Source organism: Phacochoerus africanus, chromosome 8, assembly GCF_016906955.1.
Source record: "Phacochoerus africanus isolate WHEZ1 chromosome 8, ROS_Pafr_v1, whole genome shotgun sequence".
Taxonomy (NCBI): Eukaryota; Metazoa; Chordata; class Mammalia; order Artiodactyla; family Suidae; genus Phacochoerus; species Phacochoerus africanus.
Window position 1 is genome coordinate 121,831,787 of NC_062551.1, and position 14,310 is coordinate 121,846,096.

Sequence of the window (14,310 nt, forward strand, 5' to 3'; positions counted from 1 at the left end):
TGAACAGCACAAAGAAACTGAGGGAAAACTTTCCATATTTGAAAATAGCGATCTGATTGAGTGAAGAAGTCGAACACAACTTGACAAATACATGAAGGTCCAAAATACATCTTAATTGTTTCACCATTGTTCAACTTAATTGCTTCTGTAGTACAGCCTGATATTAATAATGGTTTTTATATTTTAAGTGGTTGAAAATAATGTAAAGAAAAACAAAAGGAATATTTCATGACATGAAAATTACAGGAAGTTTGAAGTTTCCTTATGTGAAGTTTTATTGGAACACCATTGTGTCGGTTCATTTACATATCATCTATGGCTGTTTGCATGTTCCAGGGGCAGAGCTCAGTAGCTGTGACAGGGACTGTGCACCCTGCAAAGCCCAAAATATTTCCTCTCTGGCCCTTTTACAGAAAAAGATTGCCACCCACTTCCATAAAGTGAAAACTTCAACTAAAATGAATGTCAGAACTACATTTTGAAAGTCAGTTTTTAAACATCTAGCAGGTCACCACTGAGCCAGATAGTCAATGATGTAAAGATGATAAAATAGGGTTTTAAGGAGAGCAGGGAGGACAGAATCATGTATGATGATGGCAGGAATACCAGTCTCTGCTCCTGTCTGATACCAGTTGATGGCACCATCTCCTTCTCACCACCCTGCATAACTCGATGTACCTCACTCCCAAGCAGCATGTGAAACTCACAGGACTGGGAGCCTGAGATGCTTACTCATTTACTGAGCACTGGGACAAAGAAGCCCCAGACACAGGCACTAAGCTCTTCTGCTGTGACTGGTAAGCATATTTGGATGGAAAGATTTGCCTCATTTTTGTTCCAGATTCCAAACAAAGGTGCTTTTCAGCTGGTGGAGGGCTTAACATCCTGCTTCCCAGTGTAACGATTTTCATCACTTATGCTTCCATTGTTCTTGGATTAATACTGACCACATTTGAACAGGCAAATGGGTAACCAATTAGCTTGAATTCTTTACAGTCAGGATTTGCTCTGTGTCTTGATACGCCTTTCTTAATCTTCCCTTTGAAACATGTTTTCTTATTTAGGCCAGAAGTAAATAGCACAAGTAACAGGGTGGTTTTCTCCCCCCTTATTCTTTTCTATCTCCTTGAAAAATAATGCTGAAGGAATTGTTTTGCAGTTGAAAATTAATGTAACCTATTATGTCCAGGAAATTTCTTCAATATATTACTTGCCAAGCCCCTCGGCCGTTGTGAAGAAAATAATTTTAATTTATCTCATTTTTCACCGCTGAGTCAATGATTGTTTAACCTAAAATGCCATCGTGACTAAGTGCTCAAACCCCATGGTCCTTGGCTCTTTTGCGGGGACTCAGCTATTACATCCACAAGCCTGGCCTTCGAAGCACCAAAATTGTCATATTAAAAGGGCCGCTGTCAACTTGTTTTTGTTTTTATTGTTTTTAATTTCTGCTTTTCCATTTTCTCTGCTATTTATAATGTTCTCTTTAAAAGTTCAAAAATAACATCTCTCTCCTTAGCCTCTTGGTTATTTTCCATTAGTGAGTGTTTCTTTTCCAGCTTCCAGTGCCTTTCCTAGGGCACAGAGCAATGTCATCGGCTTGGGTGAATTTGGCGGTTGTGACTACTCTCTGCCTTGTGATTCCTATGCAGTTTTATCAAGGAAGACCCGGCCAGCATCCCAGCAGAATACAGAACCATGGTGATCACAAAGACAAGTCCTTGGAATCATTCACAAGTTTTGCTAGAAGATTCCACATCAAGTCAAGTCCACTGGAATGTTCAAACCTTAAGGCGAAACTACCACATACGGAGCTTTTCCATATTTACCTTCCTAGAGAAAAGCAAATTTGCTAACATCTTACTTTTTTTTTTTTTAAGCAGGGATTTTGTTTCTTTGTGTTCCTCTGCACTCATGTTGTAACAACAAGGTTATGTCTCAATTTACGTTCCCCAGAAAACAGAGCCTGAGAAGAAGTCATGTCTGTGATTATGCTATTTGATGAGTATAGACCCAGGGAATGGAATTGAGGGATGCAGACAAAGAGAAATAGGACATAGATAGAAAGACCACATATAAGGAAGCATTACCAGCTGGCCACAGATATAGGCAACTGTTTGCTCAATTCTATAAAGGTAAATTTCAGGACCACCTCTCTGGGGCCAGAGATGAGGAAGAATTTTCTGTGAGTTCTTGACTTTTGTTGGTCATAGCTCACCGTGGGTTGTTAACCTAACTTCCCTGAACTTCTGGGATATGCATGCCCAGAATGCAAGCTTGTGGCTTCTATACCATGTCAACAGAGACACTTAGGCCTGAAGTACAGGCCTGAAGTCAAGCGATCAGGTTGTACCAGCAGGAAGCTCCTTGGAGCCAGAAGAACTGGCCATCAGAGCAGTAGCTGGAGAAAAGAAACAGATAAGTCTGAGAGATTCTGAAATGATGAATAAGAGGCATCTGAAATAGGAGTTCTCATTGTGCTCAGCAGTAATAAAACCGACTAGTATCCATGAAGGCCAGGTTCTATCCCTGGCCTTGTTCAGTGGGTTAAGGAGCTGGCGTTACCATGAGTTATGGTTTAGGTCATAGATGTGGCTCAGTTCTGGCATTGCTGTGGCTGTGGTGTAGGCCTGCAGCTGCAGCTCCAATTCAACACCTAGCCTGGGAACTTACATATGCTGTGGGTATGGCCCTAAAAATACAAAAGAATAAAATAAATAAATAAATAAATAAATAATAAATAAATAAATAAATAAATAAAAATAAAGAGGCATCTGAAGTAAGTACTTAAATTCAGGGCCAGCATTTTTATTCATATTTTATAAAGGAAAGACAGAGTTCCAGAGGATTGAAGCTACTTGCCCAGAGAAACAGGTTATTATTGAGGGCTTCCTGGCTCTAGCCTGTTCACATTCCATTAAGTCCCAACACCAGATCTCAAGCTCTTCCCTCGATCTTACTGAACATCATCCCAGAACTTGGGAGGAAGCTCTCTGTCATTCTGAAAGCCGAGTGGAACAGTGTCTCCAAGGCACCCAAAGCCTACATATGTTGACAATGGCCTAGGTAGAAATGCATTTATGCGTCAATTACTACAGAGTCTACTTGAATGATAGGAAGTGAGGAAGTTTCTGAGGTTTAGAAAAGGTCATTTACTCATGCAAGCTACTGGGGGGACTACTGGTAAATTGCTATTTGATTTCTGTGCAACATTTCTTTGTGGCTCAAGTCTGTTTATAAGGCTTTAAAAGGCATATTTTATTCACTGGAAATGGATATTCGATCAGCCAATATTTCGTCAAGTCCACACTGCAGTGAAAGTATTGAGATGGGTGCTCTGGAAAATAACATGGTACTAAAGCACAATCTTCCTTTGGAGGGTTTTTAATCTAATGAGAAAATAAGGACCATAAAGCAGGGCTGTTACTACTAGCTTGAGGTACAGAACTTAACTAGAGAGTAACTGACTCACACTCAAGAGTATTGAATAAATTTAAGAAGAATACTGCAGGTATATTTGCCCTAGAAGGGTGAACAGGGCTTTACCAGTCAGGGTTGGTGAGGAATTAACATCACCCAAAACAAGGACCTCTGAAACAGCATAAAAATTACTAGGCATATTAGAATAGGGGATGGCTATAAGGGTTTAAAACAAAACAAACAAAAAGACTGGTAAAGGGGGAAAAATAGCAGCAAAAGCAAGTTGGAATGTTTTCCTGGAATCAGCCCCAAGAAAGCTCAAAAGCCTGTTTGGGTTTTGTTTGTTTGTTTGCTTTTGCTTACCATTATTTTTTTTCAAAGCAAAACTTGGATTTTATATCATTGAAAATGGGGAAGACTATGTCACTTTTCTATATAGCAGAAATTGAGGGAATATTGTAAATCTTAATAAAATTTAAGAATTTGTAAACTATGATAAAAATTTAAAAATATTTGCAAAAACCTCTCAAAATAAAAGTAAAATGGTACAACCAAAAAAAGAAAAATAAAGGAAATGCAACAGGAATTGTTCATGGCATTTTAGAATGGGCGTAGGGGAGAGTGAAATATACCACCTAGATGCTTTTAGTCTGATGTCTCTGATCCACAGAGACACTGAGAGGTAGAGCACTTGGGGATGCTGATGACTGCCTCCCAACCACTGGAAACATCTTACTCTGGGTTCATTGTCCCTAAGCCAGGACAAGTGCCCCAGTCCCTCCAAAGCTGTGATTTCCTAAAGGGATAACTGATGATTCTCTCTTGGGCAGTAAAAATCAAAAGACCAGCCCTTCTTAGTAATTTATGGAAAGAACCCAATTCAAATGTAGATTTCTATGCCAACTGCAGGTCTTTCCCATTCCATCATGAGGAACTTTGGACTGTTTACCTTTTCTCACTGCTGAAATTTCATCCCAAAGTAAGCAGCTAGAAGTGGGATGACCTTTATTTGAAGGAACAGCTCTTCACACAGATATCAGGAAAAAATTTTTTACAGAAGTTTATCCAACTATCCAACAAATACTTCAATCTTTTAACCTCATGGAAGTGCTTTAAGACTCTAGGAATCTCAGCTAGTGGCAATTTACTATCCAGAGAAGAGTAAAGACAATTCTTCTGCATATCAATAAGACAGAGTTCCTCTCCCTTCATATTGTCAGCGCTGTCATCATTCTTTCTGTGTCTTTCAATCCTGGTTCTTCCTTTTCACTTTCTTCACCTCGCTCTCTTGAAGTCTCTTTGCTTTGTAAGCAAACATTTCTACTTTCACAGCATCACCACAGAACATTGCTTCTTCTTTCCTTAATTGCAACAAGATTGTCCCAGTAGCTGTATTCCCCAAATGTTCCTGGGGGTTCTGTTTCACCTTTCAAGGGTTTGGGAAATTCTGCAGTGACTAGGTCAAACCCCAAGCAGAAACTGCTCATTTTCTTCTACATCACAAGCCCTGTAAGATTTCATGGCCATGTCCAGACAAGTCTTCTTTTATTTTAATGCAAAACAATTCCTTTTCTGAGACTCCAGCCACATGACTAGACTAACTTCTTCAATGTTCTCTGCAGAACTCTGATGTTCATCCACATTACCAGCCTGGTTCCAGGCTTTCTCAATCCCTTATCTTCTATTGGAGTAAATGGTTAAAACACCCATGTGGTGGATCCAATGGAGGACTTCACATTCTAGCTCTTTTTATGTTGTAAAATTCAGGGTCCATCACCTCAGATACACAGCTGCCTAATCTTGCATTTTAATAAGCAAGTGTGGGTCATGACCTGTGAATACTAGTGAGATGTTAGTGAGAATTAGTCTTGGAAAGAAGTTCATCAAGAAGATTAGTCATACATATGGTATCAAAGACAACAATATGATAAAGTAATAGAGACTCTTCTTGCCTCAAATTGATGGTTAGACAAAACTGAAAATTCCAGGTGAAAGAAGAGAGGGAAAAGTACAACCCGAAAGAATTATTATAGCTAACTAGTGAAGTGGTATGTGTCCTGTAGCCTTGGGCTGGACCTGCCTGGACAGTGTGGGATGGAAAATTTTCAGGGACCACTTCAGAAATGCACTCCCACAGCTACACCTTAACATGTGTACCACCCTGAATAACTCTGCCCCTAAGATCTCATAGCCCTATACCCAAGGTCCTGATCCTAACACTGGCATTCCCTTTTATCACTTACTCTTACTATAAAAGTGCTTTACCTGAATGAACCCAAACCAACCCAACCCAAAGTCTCTCTCCTCCCATTTCCACGAATCCTCATAGCTTCATTTTTTATTTCCTTGGATGCTAAGCCAGAACCAAAGAGAAGTTACTTTAACCAATTAATTATGAGCCTTTCAAAGTTGTCCTTTCCTTTTTGCAAAAACTGAAATCTTGGGTCAATTAAATCATCTGCCTACACTGGGGCTATTGAAAGCTGCCAAAGGGCATCATTTTATTGTACAAAAATTATAAGACTATAACAACGGCCATTTGGGAAAGAGGAGGGGACTATGAGTAAGTTAACTATAGGTTACTTAAATAATTTTCTGTCTGAAGCATCCAAGTTAGCTTCTCTGGGAATAAATACAGTGGAAGCAGGAGGCAGGACCTGCAGAGTGGGAGGGAAGAGTTAAGAGTCAACAATCAACGACTCTGAGTCATAAAATCAGAAAGGCATTGAACATTTAGAAGGAAATCTGGACCCATAAAGAAAACAATGCCTCTTAGTAAGCATATTATCTGCAACAAAGCAAAACAAATTTTCAAGCATCTTATTGAAACTGCTGGGGAGGGAAATCAGGAAAAGTTTCTATTGAGCAAGGAATAGAGAATGGAAATTAATAACACAGCGCCTATTATTACTAATTTAAGATGTATAGAATGCCCCTGATGTGACATTCTATACTGAAGTGTTATTTTTCCTTTGTTTTGTGCAGGACAGCACAGTTGCGAAGCAGAAGATCATGGTGGTTGGAGCTCTGGGCTTTACAATCTGACAGACTAGGTTTAAATCTTGGATCTGCCACTCATTCACTGTACAAGCCCTGACAGTTTCCTAAATCCCTCTTTACCTCAGTTTTCTAGCTTGAGAAGAACTATTATTATTTCAGAATTTATATAGAGTTGACTATGAGTCATGTAATTTCTAAGGACTTTACAAATTTAACAAATTTACTTTTCAGAGTGATCCTATTAATTATATTAATAACCCCACAGTTTCACAGATGAGGAAGTGGAGGCATAAGGAATAACATAACTTGTCCAAGGTCACGCAACTAGAGAAGACCAATATCAAATTCCACACTCTGGCAGGGTGACTCTATTCTGCCCTCTGGTTCACTTGCATTCTCACAGGGTTTTTGGAGGAGAGGGTGTTCAGTGAGTACTCCCCCAATGCAGTCAAATGGCACTGGCTTCTTCTTTGTCCCCTTAAAATCTTCAAGAATGCAGATGGGGAAGCACGAAGACTGCTTGCCACAGACTGGTCTGGGACTCTAAGAGGAACTAACCTGTGATACTCTTCTGAAAAGTTTACCAGGGATGTGAATGGGTTAGGGGAGGCATGTATATTGGAAAATGTGGTATTGTTTCATGAACATAGTTTTCATTGGAAAAAAAAAGGAGCAAGTAGAGACTGAAGGAATTATCCCAGAGTCTAAGAAAGTAATTTGTAAGGAAAGGTCCCAGAGGAGGCAGAAAACATCCATTTAAGAATGTACAAAAAGTAGGGCTGGCTCACTTTGTGGAGGTCTGAAGCCACCAAGGATATGGAAAAATAGAGGTGAGTTTGGAAAAGAATGGGAGGTAGACTCACTCCTACTGACCTTCATTTCTCAGTAAGTATGTGTTGAGCCAATGAATAACTTGTATGCACCTGAAAGAGAAGACTACACCTTTTAACTTTTCAAGAATCCTGAGCATAGATTTGACACTTAATTAGTATCTTTGGATAAGGCTGCTGCTGCTTCTGTAAATGGTCTCACACTAAATAATTAATGTGGTTGATTCCTTTCAAGACTGTACTGACCCACAATCTTTAAACACAAAATAACAGAGCCAGAAGGATCCCTGGAGACTTTATAAGAAGGTAGGTACAAATAAGTGGTTGAGGTGAGGCATTTTGTCTTCAGACTCTTTGTTCTGTAGCGTCTTGTGTTACAAGCTTTTGGAAGAGTTTCTACATTTAAAAAATGAGAGACTTCCTATGAAAATCTGTACTTCCAGCCTTGTTGGGATGTTGGATTTCTTGAACCTCCCCCGCAACCCCCCACAGGGGAAAGCTGGCCAGTATCCTTGCAAGTCAGCAATTAGCTGGAGGTGAGGGGCCCCTGATCTTCTAGACAAGGTGGTTAGTCATTTCCCAGAACCCCTTGCAAATCCTACATGCTGCTCTTGGATCATTCCCACTCTCTCTGAACACTGTAGGCACTGAGTTTGTGTCACCCACGAGGATACTGAGGTCCAGAAAAGTGGAGCTCTGTCCCATGGAATGAAGCTGGAACTCGGATTTCCTATACCTCATTATGGTCACTACCCCACAGTAGCCCCATTACCCAATTTCCTTTTGGAGTAATATCTTATTGTAGCCATTCTGCTGGGACTGACTGTGACACGGGGCAAGCTACGGAATATAAACAAATCATAACCTAAAAGAAAATCTTTGATTATACAACGCATTAGTCAGATCCACATATAGATTACCATGATCAGTTCTGGTCATCACATTATAAAATAAAATATTGAAACGCTTGACAATGCAAAGAGAAAGAGATGAGCTTGATCTTCTGCTATGATTATATTGCGTTAATGACTTCCTATCATATTACTGGTTTCTGTGGCCTGTTAGAGAAAATAAAATGTACTAATATAATGGGAAGGAAGCTAAGAGAGGAGCCATGTTACTTTTCTAAAGATTTTTAAAAGGCAATAAAAATCTCTCTTTTTTTTCTTGGAAGTAGGTTCTGCTTTCCTAATCAGGGTGAAATGATTTATTAATCAATAAGATTGTAAATTAGGGAATTATTTATTCAACAAGCTAGACAAAATTTTATCACTCAAAAAATAGGCTGAAGGCAAAAAAAAAAAAACAAAAAAAAATGCTAATAAAGGATCTGTCATACTTTTCCAATTGGACATTACACCCAGGATGCAATTTCACATAATGCCATAGTGTAGGGAGTAACATAGTTACCAAAGACAATAATTCTCTTCACAAAGAATAAGTTACTGAACTATTACAAGGATTCTTGGTATCACTCAAAATTTGCTGCTTTTCCAATCTCATTGACTTTTGATTGGTGTGGCAAAATTAAAAAGCGATTCAGACTATTTAAATAAAATTTATTGAAATAAAGTTGAGTTACAAAAATTGTGTTTATTTCAGGCATTTAGCAAAGCCAATCGTTATACATATGCACATAACCATTCTTTTTGAGATTCTTTTCCCATGTAGGTTACCAGACAGTACTGAGTAAATTTCTCTAGGCTTACAGTAGATCCTCATTACCTGTCTATCCTTTATATAGCAGTGTGTATATATGTATATATCCATCCCAGCTCCCTGATTAATCCCCCCATTTCCCCTTAGGTAAATGTAAGTTCAGTTTTGAAATCATTGAGTCTGTTTCTGTTTTCCAAGTTCTATCATATCATTTCTATTAGATTCTATGTATTAGTGATCACATATGTATTTGTCTGTCTCTGTATGGCTTACTTCATTCAGTAAGATAATTGTTAGGTCCATCCATGCTACTGCAAAATTAATATTTAATATTTTTTATGGCTGAGTAATATTCCATTGTATATATACACCACATCTTTATCTAATCCTCTGTTGGTTGGCATTTAGGTTTCTTCTATCTCTTGGCTATCATACATAGTTCTACAATGAACCTAGGGGTGCATGTATCCTTTTGAGTTATGTTTTTTTTTCCCAAAAATATTCCCAGGAGTGGGATTGCTAGATCACATGTTAGTTCTATATTTTTTAAATGTTTTTTTAAGGAACCTCCACAGTGTTCATCATAGTGGCTGTACCAGCTTACATTTCCACCAACAGTGTAAGAGAATTCCCTTTTCTCCACACCTTCTCCCACATTTATTGTTTGTAGACTTTTTGATGATGGCCATTATGACCACTGTGAGGTGATACCTCATGATAGTTTTGATTTTCTTTTCTCTAATAATTAGAGATGTTGAGCATTTTTTCATGTGTTTTTTGGCTACCTGTCTTTGGAAAAATGTCTGTTTAGATCTTCTGACCATTCTTTAATTGGGTTGCTTGCTTTGTTTGATATAAAGCTGTATGAGATGTTTGTATATTTTGGAGATCAAGATCTTATTGGTCACTTGGTTTGCAGAGAAATTTTTTCCACATTATGTGGGTTGTCTTTATTTTGTTAAAGGTTTACTTTGCTGGGCAAATGCTTTTTAAGTTTAATTATGTCACATTAGTTTATTTTTATTACTTTGGGAGGTGGATCAAAAAAGATATTGCTGTGTTTTGTTTTGTTTTATTTGGTCTTTTTAGGGCTGTATCTGCGGCATATGAATGTTCCCAAGCTAGGTCTTGAATCAGAGCTATAGCTGCTTTCATACACCACAGCCACAGCAATGCTGAATCCTTAACCCACTGAGCAAGGCCAGGGATTGAACCCGCATCCTCATGGATGATAGTCAGATTTATTTCCACTGAGCCATAATGGGAATTCCAAAATATTGCTGTGATTTATGTCAACGAGTGTTTGGCCTATGTTTTCCAGTAGGAGTTTTACATTTTCTGGTCTAACACTTAGGTTTTTAATTAATTTTGAGTTTATTTTTACATATGTTAGAAAGTGTTCTTTTTTTATAATTATTTTTATTTTTTCCTTTATAGCTGATTTACAGTGTTGTCAATTTTCTACTGTACAGCAAGGTGACCAAGTCACACATACATGTATACATTCTTTTTTCTTACATTATCATGATCCATCATAAGTGACTAGATATGGTTCCCAGTGCTATACAGCAAGATCTCATTGCTTATCCATTCCAAAGGCAGTAGTTTGCATCTATCAACCCCAAATTCCCAATCCATCCCACTCCTTCCCCCTCCTGCTCCTCCCCCTTGTCAACCAGAAGTCTGTTCCCCATGTCCATGGTTTTCTTTTATGTGGAAAGTTTCATTTGTGCCATATATTAGATTTCAGAAAGTGTTCTAATTTCACTTTTTACATGTAGAGGTGCAGTTTTCCCAGCACCACTTATTGAAGAGATTGTCTTTTCTCTGTTGCATATTCTTGCCTCCTTTGCTGTAGATTAATTGACCATACGTGTGGGTTTGTCTCTGGGCTTTCTATCTTGTTCTGTTGATTTGTTTTTTTTTTACTTGTACTATACTGTTTTGATGACTGTAGCTTTGTAGGAAAGTCAGGGAGCCTGATTCCATCAGCTCCGTTTTTCATTCTCAAGATTGCTTTGCCTATTCAGGGTCTTTTATGTTTCTGTACAGATTTGAAAAGTTTTTGTTCCAGCTCTATAAAAAATGCCCTTGGTAATTTTATAGGAATTGCATAGAATTTATACTTTGCTTTGTGTAGTATAGTCATTTTGAGATATTGATTCTTCCAAGCCAATATCATAGCATATTTTTCCACTTTTTTTATGTAATCTTTATTTATTTCAGAGTACAGGTTTTTAGCCTCATTAGGTAGGTTTATTCCTAGGTATTTTATTCCTTTTGATACAAAGGTAAATGGGATTGCTTCCTTAATGTCTCTTTCTGATCTTTTATTGTTAGTGTATAGGAATACAAGAGATTTCTGTGTATTAACCTCAGGTCTTTTGGCACAAAATGACAAAATAGGAGGTTTAAGCCCTAGCCATTGGGCAGCTCTAGCACAAGTACGTCCAGTTTGTATGTGCTTTCACATTACATATTTGAGTTTAGGCCTTTGCAGATGCCATTTGTAGACACCATTATCCCCTCTCAGAGAAAGCTGGACATTATTTCTCTTCTTTTGTGTTTCACTCCTGTCTTATTCCTTCCTTGCATGTGTAGTTATTAATAATTTCTGGTCCTTAATAGTGATTTTATAGAAGCTATATTTTATACTTAAAAACACATGCAAAATTTCATAAATACATTTTAATGTATCAGATAATATCTAATGAAACATGAGCATGTTCAGTTGTAGCTCAGAGATGTAGAGAATGGGAAATAGAATCACCCTCATATATAAAAAAAGAAAAGAACTGGATGAGGTGCGAATAAAAAACTTATCCTAAACCCAGTACAGAACTTAAGTTACAACCAAATGGAGAACTTATATATATATATATTTGTTTGTGTGAGTGTAATGTTTATGGGTCAGAAAGTTCAATAATATTTAGACATAAATTCTCCCCAAATTGATCTTTTGATTCAATACAATCTAAATAAAAATTTAGTGGGCTCTTCCAAAGAAATTAGCAAGCTTCTTCTTAAATTTATACAGAAATGTAAAGGACATAGAAGTGCAAAAAATATCTTTGAAAAGGAAGATTAGATCCTGTCATGGCTCAGCAGAAATGAATCTGACTAGTATCCATGAGAACTCAGGTTCAATCGCTGACCTTGCTCAGTGGGTTAAGGATCTGGCATTGCTTTAAGCTGTGGTGTAGATTGCAGATGTGGCTCAGATCTCTCATTGCTGTGGCTGTGGTGTAGGCCAATGGCTACAGCGACAACTTGACCCCTCGCCTGGGAACTTCCATGTGCTGTGGTTGCAGTCCTAAAAAAGACCAAAATAAATACATAAATAAATAAATAAATAAATAAATAAATAAATATAAAGGCAGATTGTATGAAGATTATCATCCCTTACTTTCACATGTATTCAAAACTCTAAGAATCAAGGGAACGTGTTATTGTTGCAAGAGTAGAAAAATAGATCAATAGAACAGAATAGTCAGTCCTGAAATAGACCACCAATATAGAGAAAACTGAATTTTGGTACAAGTGCAATGGAAATTCACAAAGAAAGAATTATTTTTTCACAAATCACTCTATAACAATTGAGTTCAATATGCAAACAAAATAAACTTTTATTCATACCTCCAATAAAATATAAAAATTTAACTAAAATTAGATCATTGAAATCAATGTAACCAAATTATACAATGTCTAGACAAAAACTTAGAGCAGGATCTTTGTGACTTTGATTTAGACAACAATTTTATTGGTATGAAACCTAAATCAAGATTCATTAAAATAAAAAAATAAATAGGAATTTGTTTAAAAATTATTTTTTAAGTCTTCTTTTCAAATTTACTGGGAAGAAAATGAAAATATACACCACAGATTTGATGATATAGATATATTAGAAAGCCATTTACATGATAATTTTTTCAGTGTATATAAAGAAAGCTAAAATCTCAAATACATGTGTATAAAATATTTAAATGGACATTTATGACTTATCAGTGACAAATAAGCTTATGAAAAATGCTCAACATCATTGAAAATTTAACTACAATAAGATTGTATGCCTGTTAGAATGGCCAAAATGTTTCAAGAACGTGGAGAAATTAGAATTCACATAGACTAATAATGGGAAAACAATTTGGTACAACCATTTTGGAAAGCAGTTATACATCCCTTTAAAAGTTAAACATGCATGTACCATATGACCCAGCCTTTCTACCCCTAGATATTTATGAAAGAGAAATGAATACATAGGACTATGCAACAATTTGTAACAAGAAAGTTCAAAATAGCCATATTTTAAACTTCAGTGTGTCTATAAAACAGAATACAACTCAAAAAAAAAAAGGAGTGAAATATTGATATGGGCACAAGCCTGATGCTTTTCTTTTTTTTTTTTGGATTAAAGACAAATTTATTTTTTAATTTTTTTATTATATTTTCTCTTTTTTTCCCCTGTACTTATGCTTTTCAAAATGATTATACAAGAGTGAAAGAAATTACCAAAAAAAAAAAAGGAAAGAGAAAACTCATGGTATGGTTCAATTTATATAAAATTTAATTAATCTATTGTAACAGAAAGCAGACCAGTGGTTGCGTAGGGATGATGGTTGGGAGCAGGGAGGAGGGGTTATGACAGACCTCAAAGGGATGAGATTGAAAGTGATGAATATGTTCATTATCTTGATTGTGATGATGATTTTATAAGCATATACAAACTTTGAAAGTTTAAATTATACTTTAAATATATGGTTTTCTCCATATGCTATGCCTCAATAGTTTTTTTTGAAAAATTCAATAACCTTTGCTACCTCTGTGAATATATTAATACATGGGATAAAATATATTGTGTATTATGTAATAAAATATATTATATAATAAATGTATATAATAAAGGATGATTCTAGGGTTGATAAAGGCAGTCTTTGTAAGATCATTTGAGATTTGTTATTTTTGCCTGTTTTCATTTCAATTCTGCACTAGTAGATCATAGCCTCTCTACCCATTTTCTTGAAGTAAGTAGACTCAGATTTTTCTGCTTAGGAAAGATTCTCTCAAAATCAATGATGAAATTGGAAGGTCTACCAAATAGAAGAACTTATTCAAAAATTTCTGGTAACAGTATTATCCGAAAGGATTATTTTCCCAAAGCATATTGATAAAAATATTTGGTCATAATTTTTATTGATAACACACCAGTGTTACTGATCACCAGTAATAATAAAGTTAATGAATGTGTTGCTGATAATTTTAATCATGCTGATAATGATAATAGTAATTGTTCTAACTATTGGAAAGCTGGAGACTACTTCTAATCACTTGAAATATGCTTAGTGAAATTAGAAAATATCTAATTGTTTATCTTCATAATAGGCTTATGTAGTAATCACCATTC